The following is a 26,730-nucleotide window of genomic DNA, read 5'->3' as shown; positions in this document are numbered from 1 at the left end:
TTGCGGCTTGTTAATTTTTTTTGTTATGGGAAGTTGCCAGCACTACTCCAGGGTCTCTAGCAGCTAACTCTATGATCCTGCAGTCAGGATGGAGGGGGATTTCATTTGATCCACATTTTTTAGGCAATCTATCCTAATTTGCACCTCCCGACAGTAGATTTCAGCACAATTATGCTTGGGATTTTTCAATTTTGTGCTACGGATCCTGGGCTCAAAACACACACCAAAATGCAGAGCATGTGTGAGCTCGTGCATGCAGCATTGGAGGTAAAATTCATTAAAATGTGAATTTAAATACAGGACAGAATGGAATTAGAAATGGCAACATGTGAAATTGCCAGAGACCACAGAAATGCATGGCTTCATGAATCCCTACTCTGCCTTTTACCTGTTGCGGCTGCAGAGGTATACGCTTTTCCTTAGACCTTTAAAAATAAACACAGTTGGGGCTTCTGAATTGGTGGACAAGCTATTGCAGAGTAAATGAATGCAGCAACAGCAGGCAGAGCAGGTCTGGGGAACCTCTGGTCAGCCTGAATGTGGCCCCCAAGGCCTCTCTGCCTGGCCCTCAGAACTCTCCTCAGGCCACTCCCTTCACAGGTCCCAGATGCATAGCTGTCAAGCGTCCCTTATTTGGCGGGACAGTCCCTTATCCCAGCACCATGTCCCGCTGCTGTCCCTTATTGATGATGTCCCTTAAATAAGCTACTGAAGGTAATGGGGCCCTTTCTATGTCCAGCTGTGCTTTGTCAACAAGAAACTGTTGCTGTTTCTTTGTGTTGAATATATGCTATATGGTAATTTATAGACCTAATGGGTATCTAAAGCCATTTGCACACAACAAAATATGTATTTTATCAAAGCAATTGTTGATCCCTTATTTTGGCTGCTGATCCCTTATTTTCGAGGCTGCTGGTCCCTTATTTTCAAATCTGCAAGTTGACAGCTATGCCCAGATGACACAGCTTTTGCATGGCTGGAATGTGTCCTCCAACTCTGAAAATGCCTTTTGCTTGCCTGGATGGAGGAGAGAAAGAAGCATGAAGAGTGTATGTGGAAACTAGCCTACTGTTCAAAGGTAACATTTGCATTTCTTGTTCCACCCATTTTTGCCTCTGGCTCCTCCCACCACTGGCATATGGCCCTTCAAAGGTTGCTCAGGAGGGAATGTGACCCTTTGTTGTTGTTGTTTAGTCGTTTAGTCGTGTCCAACTCTTCGTGACCCTATGGACCAGAGCGCGCCAGGCACTCCTGTCTTCCACTGCCTCCCGCAGTTTGGTTAAACTCATGCTGGTAGCTTCGAGAACACTGTCCAACCATCTCGTCCTCTGTTGTCTCCTTCTCCTTGTGCCCTCCATCTTTCCCAACATCAGGGTATTTTCCAGGGAGTCTTCTCTTCTCATGAGGTGGCCAAAGTATTGGAGCCTCAGCTTCACGATCTGTCCTTCCAGTGAGCACTCAGGGCTGATTTCCTTAAGAATGGAGAGGTTTGATCTTCTTGCAGTCCATGGGACTCTCAAGAGTCTTCTTCAGCACCATAATTCAAAAGCATCAATTCTTTGGCGATCAGCCTTCTTTATGGTCCAGCTCTCACTTCTATACATCAGTACTGGGAAAACCATAGCTTTAACTATACGGACCTTTGTTGGCAAGGTGATGTCTCTGCTTTTTAGGATGCTGTCTAGGTTTGTCATTGCTTTTCTCCCAAGAAGCAGGCGTCTTTTAATTTCATGACTGCTGTCACCATCTGCAGTGATCATGGAGCCCAAGATGCAGATGTGACCCTTAGGTTGAAATAAAGTTTCTTCACCCCTAAGGTGAAGCCCTTCCTCACTTCAAACAGCACTTCAGCACTTTACTGAGGTAAAATCAATAACTTTATTTTATAATGACCCCCCCCTTCCCCTTTAAGAGCAAACTCAACATGGCATTAAATGAATATTTGACCAAAATGTGCAGGGCTTAAAAAATGCAAATAGCACGTGCAGTTTGAGGAGGCCGATAATTATCAGAATTGCAGCAGTCATGGAAGCGAAGCGAAGCCCTTTCTTCAGTCAGTACATCATGAGGCTGCTAATCTCTGGGTCATGGGTTTGAGCCTCACACTGCGCAAAAGATTCGTGCATTGCTAGATGAACCCCGTGGTCCCTTCAAATTCTATGATTCTATGACCCCCCTGAGCAAAATCCCTCCTCTGAAGCTGGCATTTGTATTGAGAGGAATGCTTGTGATGCCAACAGCATATTTCTTCACAATGTGAGTGATAGCTTTAGCAAAAGGGTTTTGCCTCAGGACCATAGGAGGGAGCAAAGGGTCACCCAGCTGGATGGGTGGGATATAAATAATAAAATTATTATTCAAAATTATTATTCTCCCTCATCTGCTATAATCCCAATTACAGTGGTACCTCGGGTTACATACGCTTCAGGTTACATACGCTTCAGGTTACACACTCCGCTAACCTAGAAATAGTGCTTCAGGTTAAGAACTTTGCTTCAGGATAAGAACAGAAATCGGGCTCCGGCGGCGCGGCGGCAGCAAGAGGCCCCATTAGCTAAAGTGGTGCTTCAGGTTAAGAACCGTTTTAGGTTAAGAACAGACCTCCAGAATGAAGTAAGTACTTAACCTGAGGTACCACTGTAATTCCCACACATGATGCTGTTTTGTTTTTGTTTTTCCAACAAATTAAATGCAAATATCATTTGCAATATCATTACTAGTTGGGCCCTCAATATGTACAAATATCTGTTCAAAGCTTGATTAATGATAATACACAATGGAAGTGGCAATACTGAGCACTTGGATCTTGATACTGATATATTTTTGTCATTATATAAGCACTGTGTACTGTGAGCTTCTAATAGCCCAACACAAGATTGCAAGAATGGGGGGGGGTTGCTGCTGAAATGATTGCAATCCCAAGGCAATCTTAAATTTTAGATGTAGCTGCGAGGAACTAGGAAGTCAGGCTCAGCGTTGAAGGCATGAAGCAATCTAACTGAACCAGGCAAGCTCATGGCCTGAATAGACTGCACTTCACCTAAGGATTCCTTCAGGGTTTAGAGTTATACCAGGCATAGCTTAATTCAGCCCAAAGTGTAATGTTAAATGATCACTGCTCCATGTTAAAGGATGACCTGAAATGGCTGCATAGAGTCTCAGAATCAAACATAACATTGGAACCCTGTGAATTGTGTTTTTTCAGGGAAGAGTGAATACGGTTAGTTTGCTACTGCTTGAGAACAAAAATTCTGGACCTGGCTAAGGAGGGATATTGTTCTTTGGTTTGTCATGGTCATGTCCTCTTGCCCCATGGCTCATTGTGGGAGCAGAGTCCAGTAGGTTTGGGGAGATCTAGTGACGGAAATCCTTGAGAAATCTGTTTGACGTAAGGTGTACAGCTAGAATAAGAAGGTGTCTCAAAAGGTGTAAGACTTTGCTGGGGTTGGGGGAGGTTGACACCTCAGCCCTATGGAGTTGGCACCTATGGCACTGACTCCACCTCCTGTTGCCTTCACTGTCTTCTGCCATACCTGTCCCGATGGATACCAGCCAGACAAAATGGTAAACTATGGTTTGCCATGAAACTGGAATTAAAGGAGGGAATCTGAGCAATTGAGAGGGAGGGAGGGCATTGTCATCATGGCTGAGCAGAAAGTGCCCAGCCATGGTTAGACATTACATCTGAACCAGCCCACTGGCTTCTCATGGTATGTTATTAACATGGGCAGAGCAATTCTCACAGGTGACTAAAGACCCAGGATTGGCTTCTACAAACTATACCCTGCAAATTAAGCTAGTTTCTTGTGTCTCCCTCTGTGTTAGAAAGTGTTCATCTTTTACCTTCTGAAATTATGGAAATACCACATAGAAGGCACCAAGGGGGCCATTTTGTCGAGGCCATTTTAAGTGTGGAAAGGTGACTTGACTGACAAGTATTGGTCTGACGTCTTCCCTGTCAGTCAGAATATGAGGGGGGTTTACTAGGTAACCCCACCATACACATCCCCACCCTTCCCTGACAATAGGCAATGTGGCTTAACAAACCATTGACTGCAGGAACGAGGACAATGAGTAATAGAAATGGAACATGAATGAAGAAGGAAGGTGTCCAGTTTTGTCCGATAATCTTTCTTTCGCAGGCAAATCTGGGCACCCCTCATTAAGTTTTAAAGGTTGTTTAAGTCCTTGCTATAACTTCATACTCCAGTTCCCTCTCGTGTAAGAGTGGCAAATGAAGCCTATATTATGGATGGTTCAGTGCACTAATCTCCTCATTGAAAGACCCAATCATTTGCTTATAAGCAAAGAACGCTCGGGGTTGTTTTTAAGTCTCTCTCTCTCTCCCTGCCCCACCTTTCTAAACAGTATTTAAACATGATATAAGCCAACAGAGCTGCTTTAGGTGTTCAGACTAAATATATACAAACTTCTGAGGGTCTTTGATAATTTGGAATCCAGGTATGCCTCTGGGAACCCACATTTGTAAGGATTGCAACTAGATTAGAAGGCATTATTATATAAGACTAGCAGATATTACCCAGAGCTGCCTGTGAATGCTAAAAAAACAAACAACAACAAAAGACATTTCTAAAGGAATAGTGTAATTTGTGAGTTTGGGGGCTGTACAAACATATACTGATGTATGGCTGGGTGCCTCCAACGGCATTCATAGCTGAAAAGCAACCCCTCCACCCCAGGAAACCTCGTTTGTAACCATCACATCAAACTGGGTGAAGTCATGCCGAAGTCATGTTTCGGTCTTCCATCTTGATTCAAAATGGCACCCGGCATCCAAACATAGATGAAGACCAGCACCTCCACTTCATGAACCTTTGTGCTCAGTTGTGTCACAACATCTAGAGAGGCATCCACATTGCCGTGTGTTATTCGGTAAGAATAAACAAGAGTTAAGGGGCCATTTCATACATTAATTATACAGAGGCAAAGCTGGGTTTGCCACGTAGTTTAAAATCATCAATATTTTGTAGCCATCATGACTCCCTAGCATGCAGAAACAAGTTTGTCCACCCCTGTTCATTCACAAGTTTATTTCAAAGCATTTATGGAAAATATGTCAAAACATGCTACAAAAGAGAGGTAGGACACCAATGGCCCTCCAGATGATGTTAGACTTGCAGCGGCACTTTTTCCCTGGCACTGTTGGGCCCGTCCTCTCACCTAAAAATAGAGTGTGCACCCAACTCACAGAACACCAAGCCCACGGATTCCCACAGACTACCTCAGATTATGTTGTGGGGGACTTGCATGAGGTAAAACTTAATAATTATTTGAACAAATCCAGCCTGAGACTCCTAAACAATAACGATTTTATTTAACAAGGAAGTCTATGACACGAGCGGATAAAAGTTTAGTTTACAATGTTATTTCACTTTAAGGTTCTAAGTTGTTTCACACTTAATACTTTGGTTCACTTAATACTTTGGTTCTTAACAAGGTGCTACTTTCTGTCAGTTACACACCCCTTAGACAACCCTACTCCTGTGGTACTCCAAGTAATAGATCCAAGGTTTCACTGGTTTGGGAGTCTTCTCTTACTAGAAGAATCTCTCCCCTCCTGACTGGAATGAGACCTAAACAGACTGTCTCTTTACAGCTTCTACTTCTCTTGTCTCAACCTCCCAGTTAATTCCTGGCCTAATTACTCTTACAAGACACCACAAACTGTCCTTCATACCAGGCTCAGAGACTCTTTCTCTAGCTTGTGATATTTTCCTCAGAGTGGATGTTTCTACCTAGAACCAACTCTCACTCCGTATCTTCCTACCTATCCTCCCAACTTCAATCCCAACCTACTCCAAAACCTCCTCCCAACACTCCCTCCAAAACTCACTCCCTGTCTCTCCAATCCTCTCCTTTTCACCCCCCCCCCCTCCTGGAACCTTGGCCAATCAGAGGCTGCCGTACATTAACCCTTTTCTGGCATGGGGAAAAGAAAAAGAAAAATACTTGGGGACCCAACCTGCCCCAGCAAAAACAAACTTTTCCGTCACAGACTTCAACTCCCATCAGTCCCAGCCAGCATGGTCAATGACCAGTGATGATTGGAGCTGCAGTTCAACAACATATGGTTGCCCATCCATGATAATAGGAGAATGGGGCTGTTTAAGGGCTCATCCCCACTTCCACTAGTCCCTTGCTTGGTGAAACCCGCTCTTTCCTGCTGAATTGGAGCAAACATCAGTCCACAGAAAACCTGATTGACTTTTCTCAAATTCAGCTGTAAAGAGCAGGTTTTCCCTGGGGGGAAGTGGTTGGACAAGCAGGAGTGTGGACTAGGCCTTAGTAGTCACAAATTAACCCCTTCTTTTATATAGGGTTCTAGGTTTTTAAGTTATTTATCCTTAGCCATTTTGTTTGCCTGTGCATTCTATAACCGAATGTGGAGCATATAGAGAATAACATTTGTATACTCATTAATGATAATTCACTTAATTAGGCCCAAATACTCCTTAGACAGAAAGTTGCTGTGTGTGACTTGAGTGAATTCTGCTTCATCCGTTTCCAATTCCCGTGTCGGATGTTTAAATATTTAGTTGTGCATCATCACAGGGACAATCAGTTTTAATTTGTACAGGAGATGGTAGCTGAAGCAAGACCTAAGCTCCCAACTCCTGTGGCCCTGCTGATTCTGTGGATTCACACAGTATTCACTGTTGCATTTTGGATGGCATTAAAAAAAAATAAAGGACTAAAACCTACAGGCAGCCAAATTCCAGATTTGCTCAAAATGCAACTCTAACAAGCTATTTATATAATACATTCATCAAACGCCAGGCCAGTTCATACATATAAAATGAGCCAGAGTCATGGATGAATAATGAGGTAGCCAAGTTTTCAGATGGTACAAATTATTCAGGAGAGGGCCATCCGAAAGAGGCAGTGACAATCCTTACAAAATTCCTGAATGGGCAACGAAACGTCAGATGATGCTCAGTATAAAGAAGAGTGAAATGATACACAGATAGGCTAAAGATCCTCCTAAACAGATGGAATCTAAGATGCCAGTTCTGAATGGTTGTGTGACTGGCGCTGAGGCAGGAGGGCTGATCAGAAACCTGTTCATATATTGGATCTTTTGGTTAATTGTGAGGCTGCTGGGAACTGTAGTCCAAAACACTTTGAAGGCGCCATTTCCCTGATTTGATTGGCTCCCTCATAAGACTGCCCCACTGGAGGCGGTGGATGGAACACAGACACCAGAATGGTGTTCATAATCCTGTCCCTTGTTAGATTAGGAAAAAGACATACAGAGGACATGGGTTAAACCTCTCCCAGCACCTCTACTCCAAATAAAAATCAAAGCACCCAGTGCCTGCTTTTAATTAAAAAAAACAAAGCAAAAGCAAAAGTCAGAAAATTCTGATGATTATGAATTCTCTAACATCACCACATCTGTTTCCATCTGAGGATGAAGCCAGGGTTGCAGGGGAAATGCTTTTTTAAAAAATCATTCTTTTTGTTGGGCAATATTCTACATTTCATCAGATTTCCTTAGCACTTACAAGAAGCGATAAATTGATGAAGGCATTTTTGGAGAACAACTTGTCTTTCTAGATCTCTGGGCAACAGAGTCTTGGCACCGTTTCTGCCTTTACTAGCGGAGCCAGCTGGTTCCATCCTCTTTCTCTCCCTGCAACAAAAGTTCACGATCTGGCGAGAGTGGCCCTTTTTGATTACTTAAGATCTAGGCTCCCACCAGCAAATTATTTGAGAAATGTCAGCAGCCTGGCAATGATCCATAGGTTTCCTGGCCCATCTACCTATTCCCCTGTCCACAGAACATCTTCAAGGTATAAGAAATTGTTATACCAAGTCAAACCATTGGTCTATCTAGCCTGCGCTAACCAGCAGCAGTTTTAGGCTGGGGTTCCTCCCAGTCCATATACCTCTTTTTTATTTTGGCAATCAACATGCCACATGTGTGTCTAAGTGGGGTACGAAAATAATTTTAAGAACCTCCGTTAAAACTATAAAATGCCTGCTTGATTTATTTATTTTTAAGTCTTCAGTAGGTGCTGGACATTCAACAGGGAGGGACCTCAACCGGAAGGGAGCTGCATCTAATTGGACCCACAGTACTAAACTTATGGCTCCTGGTGGAGACAGACATATCACATTCTTATTTACATGTACTGCCTCTGCCTATGCAGCAAATATCCCCAAAAACAGTTTATGAAGAAAGGTTAAAAGAATAAGATGGAATAATAATACTGAACTTTTAAATAAGTGCAGGATTAAAATCAAATTAGAGGAGGTGGTTAAGCATGGGTTGGGGCTTAAAGTGATACTGCAAGATAAGCAAATGGAATTAGAAGAGTTTAAAACAAGACTGTTTGCTCAAGGAGAAGGTTTAAATGAACTTAGCATGAGGATGCACAGAATTAATATTGCAGTAATACTGAATGTATCTAGTAGGGAAGTCCACTGCTGGATATCAGCCAACAGAAATGCTTTTTTGATGTCAGCAGGACTGAAAGAATGCTCACAAACTCTCTGTGTCCGAGATGGAGAAACTGCAAGCCTTCCAATGGTGTTGGACTACAACTCCCATCAACCCCAGTCAGCATTGCCAATGGTCAGGGATGACAAGAATTGTAGTCCAACAACATCTGGAGGGTCACACGTTCCCAGTCCCTGCTCAGTATTGAGAATTAATGTGCTGCCCACTAGTTAGAGTAGGACCTGAGAGACCAAGGTTCAGCTCCCCAATTCTCCATTCCCTGGGTGACCTTGGGCCAATCACACTCTCCCAGCTCAACCTAGGGCATTTATTCATTCAGAAAGTTGCACTCTTGCTATTCTTTATGAAATGAATGCAAAGTGGCTTCCAAGAACACACAAGTCAACCAAATAGAACACAACGAAAACAGTAAGAAGTCCTAAAATCAATTTCATACATTAATAAAGCCAAGAGTGGGGTCACATGAATGCAGCATAAAAACTGGGGTGGAACCAAACTTTAACTCCCACTAAAACCTCAGCAAAAGCAAACAGTATTGGCCTGAAGCTTAAAAGAGAGGGGGGAAATTCACATTTCTAGGGAACGAGATATGAGTCAGATCATTAGTGCATCTCACTCAATGTTGTCTTGCCAGGATTTCTGATGCGTCTTCCTTACCCTACCTGAAAACTCTGTAGGATTGAACCCTGAAGAGGGTTACCCTGAAAAGAATGTGAAAAAAGGTTCCTCACTCCTGTTCTAGCTGTATTTGAGCATTCTGCAAAACCTACATGTGAGCAGGGAGACTGGAGGCAAGCCCCCTGAGCCCCCTTCCAAATTGTGTGTGTGTGTGTGTGTGTGTGTGTGTGTGTGTGTGGAAACTGAAGTGGCTTCCCCTGTGATTTTGAACCCTGAATTAAACCCCTGATGAATGTTGTTGTGGATGTTTTGGAGCTGTTGTGGCTTATAATTTCTGAGCTTGAGCCCAAATCACAGGTACAGCTTTCCAAGAGGTGCCTGAAATATTAATTTTCCAATTAGTAGGAGGTGATAACTCATGGTGTACTTTTAAAGCAGTGAGGCAGATGGTTTAGACCTGCCTCACAGGTTTCAATTACAGCTCATCAAAACTTTATATCTTTCTGATATGGGGCGATGGTTTTTTTCTAAGCCGTTAGATTTTGTTTTTCTTTTTTTTTATTAACGCTAACAAACTTGGCAAGGTGGGGAGAGAATGTCAATCAACAGTCTGGGCCTATTTTGATTTTGCTACGGCTATGCAGATAATCTCAGCATTCTGTATGAGGCTCATTCCTTAAACTTAATTTAGAACTTCTTTGTTTGTTTGACAATATTAGCACAACACTTATTTCTTTAAAAATATTTACATATACAATTTCATGGCCTTGCTCTAACAAACATTCTTAGGACAGTTTGCAGGGACTTAAAATTTTCCCCTCACTAAGCTACAATCTGCAGAGTCCCCTGGGAAGAAACATTGATTGTTAAACCACTCGGCGAATTCTAGCTCTGGGAGAGAAATAAGGGTGCCCTTAACACACTACATTTCCCAGGATTCTCTGGGGGAAGCCATGACGGTTTAAAGTGGTAAGATGTTGCTTTAAAGGTATAGTGTAGCTGGGGCCTTAGAGTGAGGTCAGGGAAATAAAAACCACATAGCTAGAAAAGTATAGAACATCTGGTATCCAAAAGGTCTGTGGAAACAAAAAAGGCTCTTGCCTGGTGCTCACATAGGAAGCAAGCCAGACCCAAGATGTGTGGGAATAGGTCAATCACAGACTGAGCCGGCTGAAGTCTCCCATCCTAGCTTGGTTGGGACTCAGCCAGCTCAGCCAAAGCCGGCTCAGCTGAGCCAGGGTAAAGGGGCATTGTGATGAAGGGCAGGGGGAAGACTTACCCCTATTCCCAATGTTGTTCTTTAAAGCAGAATTTGACAAAGGCTTACTTTTCCTCTGCCAGGCTGAGCCCTGCTCCTGAACTGAGTTCAGAATAGGGGTAAGTTAAAGGTAAAGGTACCCCTGCCCGTACGGGCCAGTCGTGTCCGACTCTAGGGTTGTGCGCTCATCTCACTTAAGAGGCCGGGAGCCAGTGCTGTCTGAAGACACTTCCGGGTTACGTGGCCAGCGTGACGAAGCTGCTCTGGCGAGCCAGCACCAGCGCAGCACACAGAAACGCCGTTTACCTTCCCGCTATACAGCGGTACCTATTTATCTACTTGCACTTAGGGGTGCTTTCGAACTGCTAGGTGAGCAAGAGCTGGGACCGAAAGACGGGAGCTCACCCCGTCGCGGGGATTCGAACCACCGACCATACGATCGGCAAGTCCTAGGCACTGAGGTTTTACCCACAGCGCCACCCGCGTCCCATTCGGTAAATTACACCGGCATAATTTACCCCTGTGTAAATCACCCTAGCTTCTTGTAGTTTGGATTGCTCTGCCCATCCCTTTAGCTATCTCTGGCTTCCAGTTGCTGGCTCCTGGTTCACCTCAGAGAGTGTCAAGGCTGGGAGTCAGACGCAGGTCAGCAAGAAAGACGCAGAGTCAGCTGTCAGTGAAGTTAACTTTTTATTCAAGGAAACAGCATGCAACTCAGCAAACCCTTCCCAGTAGGTCTTGCACCTATAAAGCAGTTGCCAGGGTTGAAGGTCCCTGCCTTCCACCTCTTCTAAGGCTCCTCCTCTCCTGGATGTTTCCCAAGCTGTCTCAAACTGTGTTTGCACACCTCTCGCCTCTGTTCAGCTCTCCTCATTATCCTGCACGTTCTTGAAGACTGGGTGGGGTGGGGAAGGGGAGCTTGTCACACCCAAAGAGGGAGACTCCCTGGATGTTTCAGCAGCCTCTTGATCCCCCTCCTCTGCTTCAGCCTTAGAGTCTGAACTGCTTCCTGTCACCGGCTCTTCCTGCTCACTAAACCCTGTTGCCCTGTCAGCTTCCAACACTTCCTCTCACACTTCTCCCTCTGACCTCTCCTCAGTGTCCCACCGCCAATTCCCAGGCTCCTTTGGGATATCCCTTGGGGGTTCCCTGGCTGGTGCCTCCCACCACTCCTCGTCATCCAGCCTAAATAATAATAATAATAATAATAATAATAATAATAATAATAATTTGTTATTTGTACCCCACCCATCTGGCTGGGTTTCCCCAGCCACTCTGGGCGGCTTCCACAAAGACCAAAAATACACTAATATGTCATACATTTAAAACTTCCCTGAACAGGACTGCCTTAAGATGTCTTCTGAATGTCAGGTAGTTGTTTATCTCTTTGACATCTGATGGGAGGGAGTTCCACAGGGCAGGCGCCACTACCAAGAAGGCCCTCTGCCTGGTTCCCTGTAGCTTTGCTTCTCGCAATGAAGGAACTGCCAGAAGGCCCTCGGAGCTGGACCTCAGTGTCTGGGCAGAACAATAGAGAGCTGTTTCCACCTCAGCTTTGACCATCCCATCCTTGGAGGTCAGCTGTCCGTGTGAACAAACAATACTGGACACGCTGAGCCACTGGTCTCATTTAGTGTCACATGTGCTACTATTAGGACCATGATAAACCCAATTCTCACTGCAAAGAGTGCAGAAGAAGATGTACATAACATTTTTCAAATACTTTCTTCCACTCTTTCGGCTTATAGATCATTTTCTTTTTTAACCAAAGGAAAGGATGAGCTCATCGGTTTGGTCCAGCTTCAACCAAGGCCTTCTTAGCAAAGGACTCTCTCTTTTCTCCCTCTCTTGCTCTCATTCTGCAGTGTTGTAACACCTTTGCTCCCCAATTTATGGGCAGAGCGGAGAATGGTTAATCCATTGCCACATGGCACAAAGTCTTAACCTTATAAAACGTACTTGGAGCCTTATATTGTATACTAATAGGGCACGAGGACCAGTTTTCCAGGTTTACAAGGTGGAAATTTGAATGGCCGCGAAACATCTCGGGTTTTATTGGCAGTGAATTATGCTTGAGGAATGCAAGACATCTCATTTTCTTCTCCCTGGATCCGGGAAAGGAAGTTCTTCAGAGGGCGACAAACGGCTCTTGATTCAATCGAGCCAATTTTAAAGAGATAAATTCAATGCAGTCAAAGGAGAGATCTCCTTTCCCCGCTGACTTTATTGCAAGTCAGAGTGGCCTTTGTTGGTTCTTAGATCAGGGCAGCCTTCCGCAGCTGGGTGCCCTCCATACATTTTGACCTGCCATGCTGACTGGTGGAAGTTGTAGCCCAAAACATTTGGAAGCGCCACCAGACTATGAACCTCCATGTGATTTAAGATCTGAAGGGGCCTCGCTCCTGTGTTTCACCTGATTGCTTTTGCCTCTTAAGTAGACCTAGCAACAAATTGCCATTACCCATAAAATAGCCCTGAATTTATAGGAAATGTTTGAGGAGAAGGTTGCTGGCAAGAGGAAGTAAAATAGGCTTGCAGAGCAAGCCTCATTGCATGCCCAGGCCTGCAGCACGGTGAGGGGCGAATAGTAGAAATAAGACACATGACATTTGTATTTGGTTGAAATCGGCCACAACTTTATTGATTGCAGATGTAAGTAGGTTTGGGACAAGGCATTGAGTATGCATCCAGCACCCAGCCGCCCGACTGCTGGTTGAAAAGTTGTTGTTGTTGTTTAGTCGTTTAGTCGTGTCCGACTCTTCGTGACCCCATGGACCAAAGCACACCAGGCACTCCTGTCTTCCACTGCCTCCTGCAGTTTGGTCAAACTCATGCTGGTAGCTTCGAGAACACTGTCCAACCATCTCATCCTCTGTCGTCCCCTTCTCCTTGTGCCCTCCATCTTTCCCAACATCAGGGTCTTTTCCAGAGAGTCTTCTCTTCTCATGAGGTGGCCAAAGTATTGGAGTCTTAGGTTCAGGATCTGTCCTTCCAGTGAGCACTCAGGGCTGATTTCCTTCAGAATGGATAGGTTTGATCTTCTTTGCAGTCCATGGGACTCTCAAGAGTCTCCTCCAGCACCACAATTCATAAGCATCAATTCTTCGGCGATCATCCTTCTTTATGGTCCAGCTCTCACTTCCATACATCACTACTGGGAAAACCATAGCTGTAACTATATGGATCTTTGTTGGCAAGGTGATGTCTCTGCTTTTTAGGTAGGGTCAAATCTGAGTTGAGAGGTCAACCCTGAGATGTACTAGGTGCTATGGCCCTTCAACCCCTGTGTGGACCCCTCCTGGACCCCTTTAATAGGGCACCCAATCAGCAAAAGGATGCAACCCAATACCTTATCCACCAAAGTTGTGCCATTTGCTATGAGGCAGGTGGAAATCTGTAGATCGTCCAATTAGTCTGCAGGAGGGGAAATCCTACCTAGCCCCAAATAGAGCAACCAAACAGGGAGGATAAAAATCAATGATTTTTTAAAATCAGATTTTTTTGATTTAAATCAGCTTTTTAAAATAAAATGCTTTTGGAGAAAAAATATTTCTAAAGATGGTTTTCTATTTAAGTTACATTATAGTCAAAATAAGGATTTGTTTCAAGTTCTTCATGTGTGCTCTCAGTTTTTTTCATGTGTGCTCTCAGTTTTTTTCTTTTTAAAAAAACAAAACCGTTTAACCACATCAGTTAAGAAACATGGATACAAATGCTATAATGTTATTGTTTTAGTTAAATTGTTATTAAGGAAATGATTGTTTTTCTTCTTGCAATAAAGTACAGCAGAAATTTGTCCAAATATAAACAGTTAACTTATTAAACCTCACAGTAATTTCATAATTATCTGTCTCTATGTATTTCTAATAGCATAACCAAATCAGTAATTTTTGATATAACTGTAAAAACTACTCTGAAAATTTATTATTCCAAAAATGAAAACTTCATCTGGTTGTAAATATTAAGATTATATCACTAAGAATGAGTCTTTCCATTAAAAAAAAGATTTAAATCAAGTCTTACTGACTAATGATTTATATCGTGATTTCAATCAATTTGATTTAAATCAAATCCACCCTGCAGTCAAATATACCTTATATCCTCACACTGACCTGTCCACTCCCATTCAGGCAGAACACCACCAAACTTGGTGGGTGGTGAACCCTATGATGATCTCCGATGTGAAGGAGGATGTCCAGGTGCAGTCTTCCCTTTATACTGCGGTTGCCAAGGTGGCCCCGCAGTCCCAGCTGCATCAACTGGCCCGTTCAAACAGGACTTGGGCATCAAGCCAGGGTGGCCAGAGGGAAGTTGCCAAGCGTCCCACAGTGGCCATGTGGGGAGGAAAAAATGGCGCCTGGGAATGGGCTGTGGACACACCAAGGCAGCAAACACCGCTTTCCTGGAGCACCAGGTAAGTGGGAGCTATATAAAGATGACGTAACTTAGGCCAGTGTAACTTATGCCAGTATAATTCTACTTCTGTTACAAGCTTTGCTCATGAACTTTTGGGAGGGGCCGCTGCCGGCTGAGCCAACTGGTGGGTTTGGTCCTGAGTTCTGAGGATCTGGCCCAGGGTCATGTGACTGAGCTGAACAGGGATTGGAATAGGTGTAAGTCTCTCTTTGCCCCATTCTCCCCCCCCCCCCGAATCCCTCTTTTGGCAACTTAATGTTGGTGTAAATTACACGGGCTTAAGCTACACTGGGACCTTAGGGTGAAGGGCAGGATTAGTAGTAGTAATAAGAATAAGAATAAGAATAAGAATAAGAATAAGAATCCAAACTTCTGAATCCAAGCTCTCTCATCCCAGCAGATCTCTTTCAGCTTCTGCCTTCTGGAAGAAGGTACAGGGTTATAAAGACTAGGACTAGCTGCCTGAGAAACAGTTTCTATCCAAATGCGATTTCGGTTTTAAACGCAGTGTAAGGTAGTCTCTATGGGAGTAAGCCTCTCCTCCTCCCGGAGGGGAGGGATTGTGATTGGGAACCGTTCCCACACTTCGCAGGGGGCGTTTTGGCCCCTGCTCGATGTTCCTGCTGATGCACCACGCCCCCGGTCAGTCTTCCAATCGGTGTGAAGCTCAGGGGCGGGGTTTAGCTGCTTGACGGCGGCCGCGGCAGCTCTTCTCCTCATTGCGCTGCCGGGTTTCATGGTGGCGAGCCTCTTGGGCTCCAGTGGCGGTTAGGCATTGGAATGTGTTGTTGGTGTATGGAAGGGCAGGGTGTGGCCATCGCCTACCCCTTCACTTATGGGTATTCTGTTAAAGGAATCCGGTGGTTGTGGATCCTGTCCGATGCCCTGCTGGGGCTGGGGGCCATGGCACGACCCCCGGTGACATCAGGGAAGAGCTTACAGTTGTATTTGCATCAACAGGCTCCCCCTACTGGTGGTTAACACTTGTTAGACTCACCCCTCCCTGAGTCGGTGGAGTCAAACTTTGCTGTTTTTCCCAATGCCTAAGCCAATACCTCTCACATGCTGTAATCAATAAAGTTGTGGCCTTTTCTAGTCCATTAACCTAAAATACTGTGTCCATGTGTCTTTCTTATCCCCAAGTGAGGGGGGCGGGTCCTTGAATCACAATATTGTATTTAATTATGGGGCATAAGAGTTTTTAGGGGGTTAACCAGGTTGGAATAGCTGGGATAGCAGGCTTGTTGGTTTTTGAACATCTGATATAGATTTTTTCAATTTAGTTGTTCTGTATGGGACAATAACAATAAAGATTATCGTATCGTATCTTGAGACTGGATTGTACTGTTAGGCAGGTTCATTTTTTATAAAAGTTTTTATTTTTATTAACTGCAGAGGAGCTTCATTCAGATTTGCCATGGTTTAAGAGGTGTCTTGACTCAAAAACTGGTTTCTCTGTCCCTCCAGCTATTGTCATCCCCCACCCATGAAAACTAAAAGCACATGTCACAATCATTCATTGTGATGAGAAGGGACACACACGGAGAAAGGGAAACAATGAGACATCTATACGTCTGTGATACAGCAGAATGAATGAACAGCAAGTTAAGGCTCGCCCCTCCACTGCCATTGCAAACTCTTCTATATTTGATTTCTCCAAAAAGCTATTTCTTCCAATGTGCTGCAAGTAACAACGTGCTTCGTGCAGGATAGTCAGTGAATTAGACCAGGATTCTGCCTGCAGCACACTGAGAGAAAATTCTCTGCCAGAGCTTAGAGGTGACAATGAGGACACACTCTCCTAGTCTGTTTGCCCCCATTGCCCCATGGAATTTGAACATCAGAGCACAGGAATGTCCTTCACCATTCCTATAGAACTGCTCCTTTGAGAAATATGGAACGTGGGCAGTTGCTGAGCTGTAGGTTGTATGCCTGTGCTGTGTTGAGTTGAGTTTTCTCCTGAGGGTTCCTGTAAAACAGATCTCGCCTTGTGAGATGGGGGTGCTCACCTTTCTCCCCATTTCAGGATTCACTTAACTGGGATGGGAAAGAGGGGATATTCCAGACAAATTCTGGAACAAAGGGAGAAAATGTGGCATGCAAGCTTCTACCCCTTGCCATTTCGTCCTCATAACAACTCTGTGAGGTAGGTTAAGCTGAGAGACAGTGACTGGTACAAGGTCAACCCAGCGAGCTTCATGGCAGAGTAGGGTTTGAACCATGGTGTGGTGGTCCCAAGGGTTAACCGTGTGGTGAGGTCCAAGTCCAGTCCGAGGTCAAGGGTGCGGTATGGAGCTGAAGGCAGGGAGTCGGGTGAGGTCAGGAACTCTGGCAGAAGAGCAGGACAGGGTGCAGGCAGGAACAGGCTACCAACAATGTTGCTCCCGCAACCTGGGACTGGGGCTGGCTGGCTTTTATCTGCCCCGAGGCATAGGGCAGCCCTGGTTCACAGGTGACTCGCCTCTCCTGGCCTGGAGGCGAGCACTCCTCCTGCGGGAACTTAGTTCCCTCCACCTTTCTGCCCTGAGCCTCTGCAGCTCAGGAGAGGCTGGAGGGTTACCGGACCCAGAGGCAACCTCAGCTTCCCCTGACAGGGCTGAGAGTGGAGCACCTGCAGGCAATGGGTCCTCCATCACCTCAGGGGCCAGAGCAGACTCAGCTGATGCCTGCACCTGAGGATCCGGCACAGGTGAGGACCCTTCAGGCTCATGCCCCAGCCCCGGCTCAGCTGGTTCTGGAGGCGGGGACTCCTGTGCAGGCTGGGATTCCTCAGGTTCAGCCTCCGAGTCTGAATCCCAGGCCATCACACCTGGTGTCCCAGACCAGACCCTACTCTGCCACTACACCCCTCCGGCTCAAAAGCAATAAATGCATCCAAGCGTGGGACACTGTGCTATAACTCCTTTCACTTAAGGGCAGCAGCGCTGGGGGAGGCATGAAGAGAAGCAGAAGCAATCTGAGGAGTGCAAAACTCTGGAAGGAGCTGGAAGTTCCTCTCTCCTTCCCACCGCATTCCTTGAAATATGGTTCCCCGAGGTCAGAAAAATGGAACGGAAGTACAGTTGACTGAAACGTCGTCACTGGTTGATGCACATCTGCCTCTCTGTTCCCTTGAGAACCGCAGGCGTAGAGTGCCAGGAACAAAGACAGAAGAGAGGGACAAAGGGGGAAGCCATGAAAACGATCGCATGTTAACTAGGGACATTAAAAAAGAAAAGAAAATCCCTGGAATGTTGATATTGCCACCCTTGCTTCTTCTTAGCAGCTGCTGGGAATCACAAGGTGTAGTGATGGTCATCACCTTTGGATAGATTTAAAAGGGAATTAGACCCTTAGATTAGGGTATCAGTGGTGACCAGCCACGATGGCTACATTCTACCTCCACTGTCGGAAGCAGTTAATTTCTGATCGCCAGTTGCTGGGAATCACAAGCGGGGACAAAGCTGACCTCTGCTTGTGTCCTGCTTGTGGGCTTTCCATAGGCATCTGTTTGGCAACTGTGGGAAGAGGATACTGGATTAGATGGGCCTTCAGCAGACCTCTGGGACGCGGGTGGCGCTGTGGGTTAAACCACTGAGGACTTGCCGATCAGAAAGTCGGCGGTTCGAATCCCCGCGACGGGGGGAGCTCCTGTTGCTGCTAATTGTTCCTGCTCCTGCCACCCTAGCAGTTCAAAAGCACGTCAAAGTGCAAGTGCGCTGCTCTGGTTCGCCAGAAGCGGCTTAGTCATGCTGGCCACATGACCCGGAAGCTGTACGCCGGCTCCCTCGGCCAATAAAGCGAGATGAGCGCCGCAACCCCAGAGTCAGCCACGACTGGACCTAATGGTCAGGGGTCCCTTTACCTTTTACAGCAGACCTCTATTGCAACATGTTCTAAGACCATAGGTTTGGAAGAACTCCTCAGCTCAGGAACTGCTTTCAGTCGACAACGTTAGGCAGATAATGGAGGAAGTGCTCCATTACAGCGCAATTCTAAGCACGTTGACTCAGAAGCAATTCGCACTGAGCTCAATGGCAGCTTGCGCTCTAGCAAGCAAGTTTACGACTGCACTGTCGGTCAGCAAGTAGAGATGGAGAAAATTTCATAAAATGGGTGTGTGTGAATAATTAATGCAGGATGGTATGTAGATTAGGCTGAACAGTTATGTTGTTGCTGTTAACTTTGCTGTCTGGTCTTTGATCGCAATAAAGATTGATTGATTGATGCCATGAAAAGTTGTGATTCCCATTTTGTCCCTGTCCTTTGCCTTTGGAGAAGGAACTTGCCATTGCCAGCTCTAGCTTTGCCTCCTCCCCTGAGATGATCTTCAGTCCATTTTTTTTACTGGACGCAGAGCAATAAGAGGTCAGAATTGATTGTCTGAACAGCTATACCTTAGCATCTGCCTTGCATGCAGAAGATCTTCCAGGTTCAATTCCCGGCATCTCCAGGTAGGAACAGGAATGCACCCTACAAAAAACAAAACAAAACAAAACAAAAACCACCCTGGAGAGCCAGTGTAAACAAAAAGACAGCTTCCTATGTTCCTGTAAGTTCCCCTCCAAATTTCTCCCCTCCCCACAAGTCTGAGAAAGATCTCCCATCATTTTCTAAATCAAGGCGGGTGGCTTTTGCCCAATTCTGCCAGCGAGGAGGACAAGAACACCGGAGGAAATTAGGCACTCTGGCCTCTGCCGGATGTGGTTAGACGGCTCCCCCAACCACCACAAGGGAGGGAGTATGTTCAGTCTCTGCTTGACAGCTTGATTCCTTCCAGTATAAGGGCAAGACCATAAAACAAATAGAAAATAAATGGAGCCAATATATCTTATGAGTAATTAGAACAAAATGACAAACAATAGGCTATTATTGTGCACAAAGGAGCAGAGGCACCCATTCTGAGTGTAGCGGGCAAATCCATATTATTGCCTGATGGGGCACGTCCCTCAGGAATGGCATTTCTGAGTTCAGAGACCAGGCACTGGCAAACTTTATCCAGCCCAGGGGCCACATTCACGCATATACAGCCTTCTGGGGGCCAGAGGCAAAAAGTAGATAAGGCAAACGATCTGACTCTCACCTTTATACACAAGCCATGCAAAATCCACACACACACACACACACTTCTCCTCCAGACAAGTTAGAGAGGCATTGTCACGGTTTAAGGATGCAGTTTTGTTACGGTCTGGCTGCATGCGGAGGGGTGGTGGGAGGTATCAATTTGGGAACCCCCAAGGGAACCCCCAGGGGAAGAAGGCTCAGAGCCAGGGGACTGGTGATGGGATGGCATGAGTGGTCAGATGGAGAAGAGGGAGCAGCCTGGGAGGAGGAGGTGTTGGAAGCTGAAAGGGTAACAGGGTTTAGTGAGCAGGGAGAGACTGCGGCAGAGAGCAGTCTAGACTTGGAGGCAGGAGAGGACAGGGGCCAGGAGACAGAGGTGAGGCAGGCTGCTGAAGAAGCCAGGCAGTCTCCCCCTCCTGCTGCGACCAGCTCCCCTGCCCCCGGTCTCCAAGAACACGCAGAAAAATGAAGATGGTGGGGCAATGAGAGGCAAGACGAAGGAGCCTTAGGCCATTGGGGGAGGAGCCTTAGAGAGCAGTGGGAACGTGGTGACCTTCAGTCCTCACAACTGCCTTACTGAGAAGAGTTGCTGTTTTGTTTCTTTGAATAAAGAGTTAACTTCACTGCTTTATTGTTTTATTGTTGATCTACACCTGACTCCAAGGGATGCGGGTGGTGCTGTGGGTTAAACCACAGAGCCTAGGACTTGCCAATCAGAAGGTCGGCGGTTCAAATCCCAGCGACGAGGTGAGCTCCCGTTGCTCAGTCCCTGCTCCTGCCCACCAAGCAGTTCGAAAGCACCTCAAAGTGCAAGTAGATAAATAGGTACCGCTCCGGCGGGAAGGTAAACGGCATTTCTGGCTCTGGTTCGCCAGAAGCGGCTTAGTCATGCTGGCCACATGACCCGGAAGCTGTACGCTGGCTCCCTCGGCCAGTAAAGCGAGATGAGCGCCACAACCCCAGACTTGGTCATGACTGGACCTAAAGGTCAGAGGTCCCTTTACCTTTACCTTTTTACCTGACTCCAGCTCCTGACAAATCCAAGCAGGTAAAGCTATCTGAGGAGGGGATAAGCAAGGCCAGGGAGGGGGTTACCTGGGAAGGACTGTTGGCTGGGAAGAATTCCAAGCAGGGTTGCAATGGCCTGGGCTCATAGGGGGTCAATGACCCATCCCTATTTCAGCAGCAAGGTCTCCATCTTCAGCATCCTTGTTGTTGTTGTTTAGTCGTTTAGTCGTGTCCGACTCTTCGTGACCCCATGGACCAGAGCACGCCAGGCACTCCTGTCTTCCACTGCCTCCTGCAGTTTGGTCAAACTCATGCTGGTAGCTTCGAGAAAACTGTCCAACCATCTCGCCCTCTGTCGTCCCCTTCTCCTTGTGCCCTCCATCTTTCCCAACATCAGGGTCTTTTCCAGGGAGTCTTCTGCTCTCATGAGGTGGCCAAAGTATTGGCTTCACAATCTGTCCTTCCAGTGAGCACTCAGGGCTGATTTCCTTATTAATGGATAGGTTGGATCTTCTTGCAGTCCATGGGACTCTCCAGAGTCTCCTCCGACACCAGAATTCAAAAGCATCAATTCTTTAACGATCAGCCTTCTTTATGGTCCAGCTTTCACTTCCATACAACACTATTGGGAAAACCATAGCTTTAACTATATGGACCTTTGTTGGCAAGGTGATGTCTCTGATTTTTGAGATGCTGTCTAGGTTTGTCATTGCTTTTCTCTCAAGAAGCAGGCGTCTTTTAATTTTGTGACTGCAGCATCCTAGAGCCATGCAATCAGCATGATAGGGGACTTCTTTAAATCACTGTATGCTCCAAAGCTGTATGCTCCAAAGTAGAACTATAACCAGTACACAGAAGTTTGCTGTCTCCTGGCAGTGGAAACTGTTCCTAGTCCATAGGCTTGAATATTGTTTTCTTCCATTGTTCAGGTCTGGTGGCCCTGATGAGAAGTCCCCAAGATGCTTTCTGAAAGCCTAACTTTGAAAGAGCCAACTTGCACAGTCATTTTTGTAACTCGAGCCTGGCATTCAGCAGACCGATGTGGAAATACGGGACGCTTTTGAGGCACCTGAATCTGGAAGTGTTTAATGAAAAGGCCTCTCTGAAAATTGGCTCGGCGAAGACACTCAAAATATTTACGCTATTTGAATGAAAACAGCCAAGAATAGATGAAACTCCAGTCACGGTGTACTGCAAAGAGCGACTTTGCTTTCAGAATCCATTACTTTTATGGAGTTTTGTTAAATTACAAATAGTTTCCTAGAAAGATTTTTGTTTAAAAAAAGCAAACATACCGTTCATTTTAGTGGACAAAATAATACATTCTATACTAAAGGTGATACATCAGAAAACAGGATTCATGTATTTATTTGCATATGTTTTATTAAGATATTTCACACACACATATACAGTAATTTAGAAACTTTAAAAAATATATACATAGAAACACAATACAGCTCACCATAGTGGGAAAGATTGTGTCCAAGTGACCTGTTTGCCAGCTCCGTCTACTGCTTAGTGCTTGTGATGGGCAACTTCAAGGCATCTGACCTCACTTCCTTTTCCCCTGTTGCTCCTTCTCATAGTTCTTCATCTTTAAAATGCAACCTCTTGCTTCGGCCTTGCGAACAGATCCAGGGATCAGAGAAGATGGAGAAGAAGAGTTTGGATTTGATATCCTGCTTTATCACTACCCTAAGGAGTCTCAAAGCAGCTAACAATCTCTTTTCCCTTCCACCCCCACAGCAAACACTCTGTGAGGTGAGTGAGGCTGAGAGACTTCAAAGAAGTGTGACTAGCCCAAGGTCACCCAGCAGCTGCATGTGAAGGAGCGGGGAAGCGAACCCAGTTCACCAGATTACGAGACTATCGCTCTTAACCACTACACCACACTGGTTCCCAGAGGACGGGAAGTTCGAGAAACCTCTCATGCAGAGAGGAACTAGCTGCTCCGGCACCCAGAGCGGCACACATGCTGTGCACCCAGGGGTGGGGCGTGCCGCCCATGGGTGTGCCGCCTGTGGTGAGCATCCCAGGGGGCACTGCCCGTGGCCAGCGGTGAGCATCCCAGGGGGGTGGGATGGTGATGTCACCCCCCTCAGGGATGACACCCAGGGCAGGCTGCATCCACTGCACCCCCTTCCTCCGCCACTGCTCTCATGTGACTAATATATTCACAGATTACATAGCACTAATGCTGTTTCATCCTGGGGGCACTATTCCCATTGTGATGAGACAGTTGCAGCTACAGTGGTACCTCGAAAGTTGAACGGAATCTGTTCCAGAAGTCCGTTCGACTTCCAAAACATTCGGAAACCAAGGCATGGGTTCCAATTGGCTGCAGGAAGCTCTTGCACCCAATTGGAAGCTGCGTCGGACATTCGGGTTCCAAAGAACATTCTCAAACTGGAACACTCACTTCTGGGTTTGTGGCGTTCGGGAGCCAAAAGGTTCGACTTGCGAGGCATTCGGGATCCAAGGTATGACTGTATATGGTACAGTTTCTGTTGACATTTCCATTCCACCTTAAGGAACAGGCATGGGATTATTGCGTGTCACATGTCTGTTTACATTCCAGCACAGTATGCTGGGAACTTCCGTTGTGTATTGCTTTTGCTTTTCTCTCTGAGACGACATGAGAGAGAGACGACATGTTTCTTTGTCCTGATTTATGATTAATAAATCTGTAGTTGTAGTATGCTTCCACAAGCCTCACGCCTATTCTGTGTGCACAGTTTGATCTGCTGATAGTGTACCCTGGCTCAGAAGCCCGGGTCACTGACTTAGGTCAGAGCAGAGGTGATGGTCTTCACCACGGGCCGGTGGATGGAAACGGCCGAGCTGGGGCTTGCCAGCTGGCCTCCTGGCCCTCTGCATGTCGACAGTTTGTAGCAAAGTATACTAAGTTTGAACTCATGTGTCTCCATACATTTCTAGATACACAACTTGCATTGCACTGGCTATCTGGAGTACACTTGTGCAATGATCTTTTTTGATGTTTAAGGGTAACTATACCTCAGCATTTGGCGAAACTGGAAATGCTAAACTACAAACCCCTAATGAGGGCAAGATAGAGCCCTGGGGGCCAGAGAGATATGCCTGAAGGGGCACATTTAGCCCCCAGACCTGAGGCTCCCAATCCCTAAATTAAAGGAAAGTTACTGGCAACCAGACAATACCCTTGCAATGAGACTACCTCATCGTATCATTTGCTCTTGGGGAATGCAGAGTAAGCAAGAAGGGCCTACCTGATGGTGTGAAGCACTGTGTTTGCCTCCTTTCCAGATCAACCAGGTGTCAATTTCTGACTGCAATACAAACATTTCCTGGCTATGAGTTCCTAGTGCCAGGCTGGGACTTTGCTCTCAGTATGAAACCTCCGAAGATTGCATGGCAAAGTCTGGAATCGGGATCCTTAAGTCAGCGAGTTTCCGCTTTCTTCCCCTCTCTTGACAAACGGCTTCACTCCGGGCCTCTCGCAATTTTTACTCTGAAAAAGAGCCAAGAAAGGAAATTGCCACTGAAGTTTGTTTATTTTTTGCGTACTTATTACTGCCTGCCAGAGATGATGGTGTGCGCAGCAATGCCATTGTACTGGGTAAGCCAGCTCAAGAGCACATTTCCTTTAATAGATCTACATAAAGCATATTAAACCCGCACCCCCCGAAGTAAAGTGGGTCATATGAACCCTATTTCTTGTCATATGAACCCTATTGGAAACAGCTTACAGACCTTCCAAGTGTCCCTATTTTCCAGGGACAGTCCCAGATTTACAGAAGTCGCCCCATTTTCTGATTTGATCCTGGAATGTCCCACTTTTCTTTAGACCGTCCCTATTTTCATAAGAGAAATGTTGGAGGATATGGCAGGAGGGTGGCTACATCAGAACGGGGCCTTTTCTGCAGTGGCTCCCCATTTGTGGAATGCTCTCCCCAGGGAAGTTCATTGTAACCTTCATTATACACCTTTAGGTGCCAGACAAAAACGTTCCTTTTTAACCAGGCCTTTGCTTGATTTTATTGACACCCTATACCTTTTTAAAATGTGGTTCTTTTTTGGGAGGGAGGGGTTATTGGGTTATTGTTTTGATTTTGGTTTTATATATTGTGATCTTTTCTGTGAACCGCCTTGAGAGCTTCGGGTATAGGGCAGTATATAAAGTTAATAAATCAAATAAATGTCCCTTTTTTTCATCAGAGAAATGTCGAAGTGCATGGAATAGGATGTCCCAAGGACTTTTTTTTCAGCTGGAACTCACCAGAACTCATTTCCAGCACCTCTCAGGTGGGCACCGTTGCCATTATAAGAGAACAAGGGAGGTATTCATAGTGAGTTCCAGCACCTCTTTTTCTAGAAAGAGAGCACTGGGCGTCCCTTGTTTTCATCGGAGAAATATTGGAGGGTATGAGCTTAAGGCTTGTTGCTCAACGTGGATGTGGAGAACATAAGTGTCAGGTGCTGGTGCGGTTGCTCGAGAGTAACCAGGCAGGACTCTGACCTGCGTTTCACAGGTTTTATTTTGGTGCAAACTATTTACAGTGAAGAGCCCCAAAGCTCACGTCTGGCTCAATCGCTAGCAGAATCCGGGAGTGGTCTTCTTTTGGACCTCCCCCAACATAAGAGTTTCATTACCCCCAACCGTCTCCTCCCCTCTCTGTGCACCAAACTACTGCACAGAATGGGCGATGGCAAGGGTGTGTTTCCCTCCTCACCGGCTTGCTCAGGTGCGGTGTTAAGGCTCTTTCTAGGATCCTCTGGTCCTTTAACCTTTTCTCCACTGGAGGTGGGGCTTTCCTCCTCCCTGGAAGAGGAGCTGCTTCGCAAGATTTTCGGAGGCTCCCTGTAACACAACTGCCCTTCTGTTTCTCGCCTCTGAGCCGATGGCAGTTCCCTGACAATAAGATAGTAAGAACGCTGCTAGATCATCAGACCAATGCTCCAATATCCTTTTCCCCACATTGTCTGGCCAGATCCTTTTAGGAAGCCCAGAAGCTGAGCACCCATCTATCTAACAAAGCAACTGGGCTCCTGTGGAAAGTGACTGACTCTCCTTTGTTTGAGGATTCAAAGCAGGGGTTGGCAATCTAAGGTCCGTGGGCCAGTAGCAGTCTATGAGGCTTGTCTAACAGGCCCATGGCGACCCCTGCCGCCCCCCGCCGCCCCCCGCCACTCCTCGCCACCCGCTCTTACCAGCACAGCACGGTGCAGTGCGGTTCAGTGTGGCACGGCGCAGGAACCGACTTCTGGGTTGATGGCACCTGTGCGCATGTGCACAGGCACTGCTGCAACCCGAATGTGCACCGGAAATAGTGTGTGTGCATGCATGTGGGACGGAGAAGTGCCCGTGCACATGCGCACACGCTATTTCCAGCACACTTCCGACTTGGAGGAGTGCCAGAAATAGCATGTGCACACGCGCACGGGTGCTCATCCGATCCGGAAGAGAGCGTGTGCACACACACTCCGGCCCATCTTCCAACAGACAGAGCGTCAACCGGCCCATCCTCGGATAAGGTTGCCGACCTCTGATTCAATAATGCTAGAAAAATGCAACCTGTGCTTCTGAGAGAAGTAGTACGACTCAAGCAACACGTTGGCCACTAATATCCACACAATCATTACCAAAATGATTATGCATTCCTTATCAATCTTCTGAGAAAAATACAACACCTTACGCAAAGCCACTGAGACTTGCGAACTACCCAACCTAAGATGAACTTATAATGGTCTGATTTTGATGGATTTTTCAAGTGCTTAACTCAGTCTTTTGTTTTCTTTATCTTTTTAGGTAAGTTCATGAAGATACCAGCAAAAGGTAAGTTCGGTGTTGTTCACAATACTGAGAGATGCTAGTGAAGTTGTAGGTGGATGTTAATGAAGTTGTAGACAGGGTGCCGGCGTT

The 26,730-nt window shown here is 46.1% G+C and overlaps 1 long non-coding RNA gene across 1 annotated transcript; it reads left to right on the top strand.

The window, feature by feature from the left end:
* The first annotated feature begins 16,216 nt into the window (after positions 1 to 16,216).
* On the top strand, positions 16,217 to 22,123 carry LOC310743191. The gene is made up of 3 exons (XR_014538870.1): positions 16,217 to 16,988; positions 17,577 to 18,059; positions 21,758 to 22,123. It is a non-coding gene; the product is annotated as an uncharacterized lncRNA (long non-coding RNA).
* The last annotated feature ends 4,607 nt before the right edge of the window (positions 22,124 to 26,730 follow it).

Source organism: Podarcis filfolensis, assembly GCF_964270895.1.
Source record: "Podarcis filfolensis genome assembly, chromosome: 10".
NCBI classification, from domain to species: Eukaryota; Metazoa; Chordata; class Lepidosauria; order Squamata; family Lacertidae; genus Podarcis; species Podarcis filfolensis.
The sequence above is the reverse complement of the archived record's forward strand: the minus strand, read 5'-3'. Positions and strand labels throughout refer to the sequence as shown.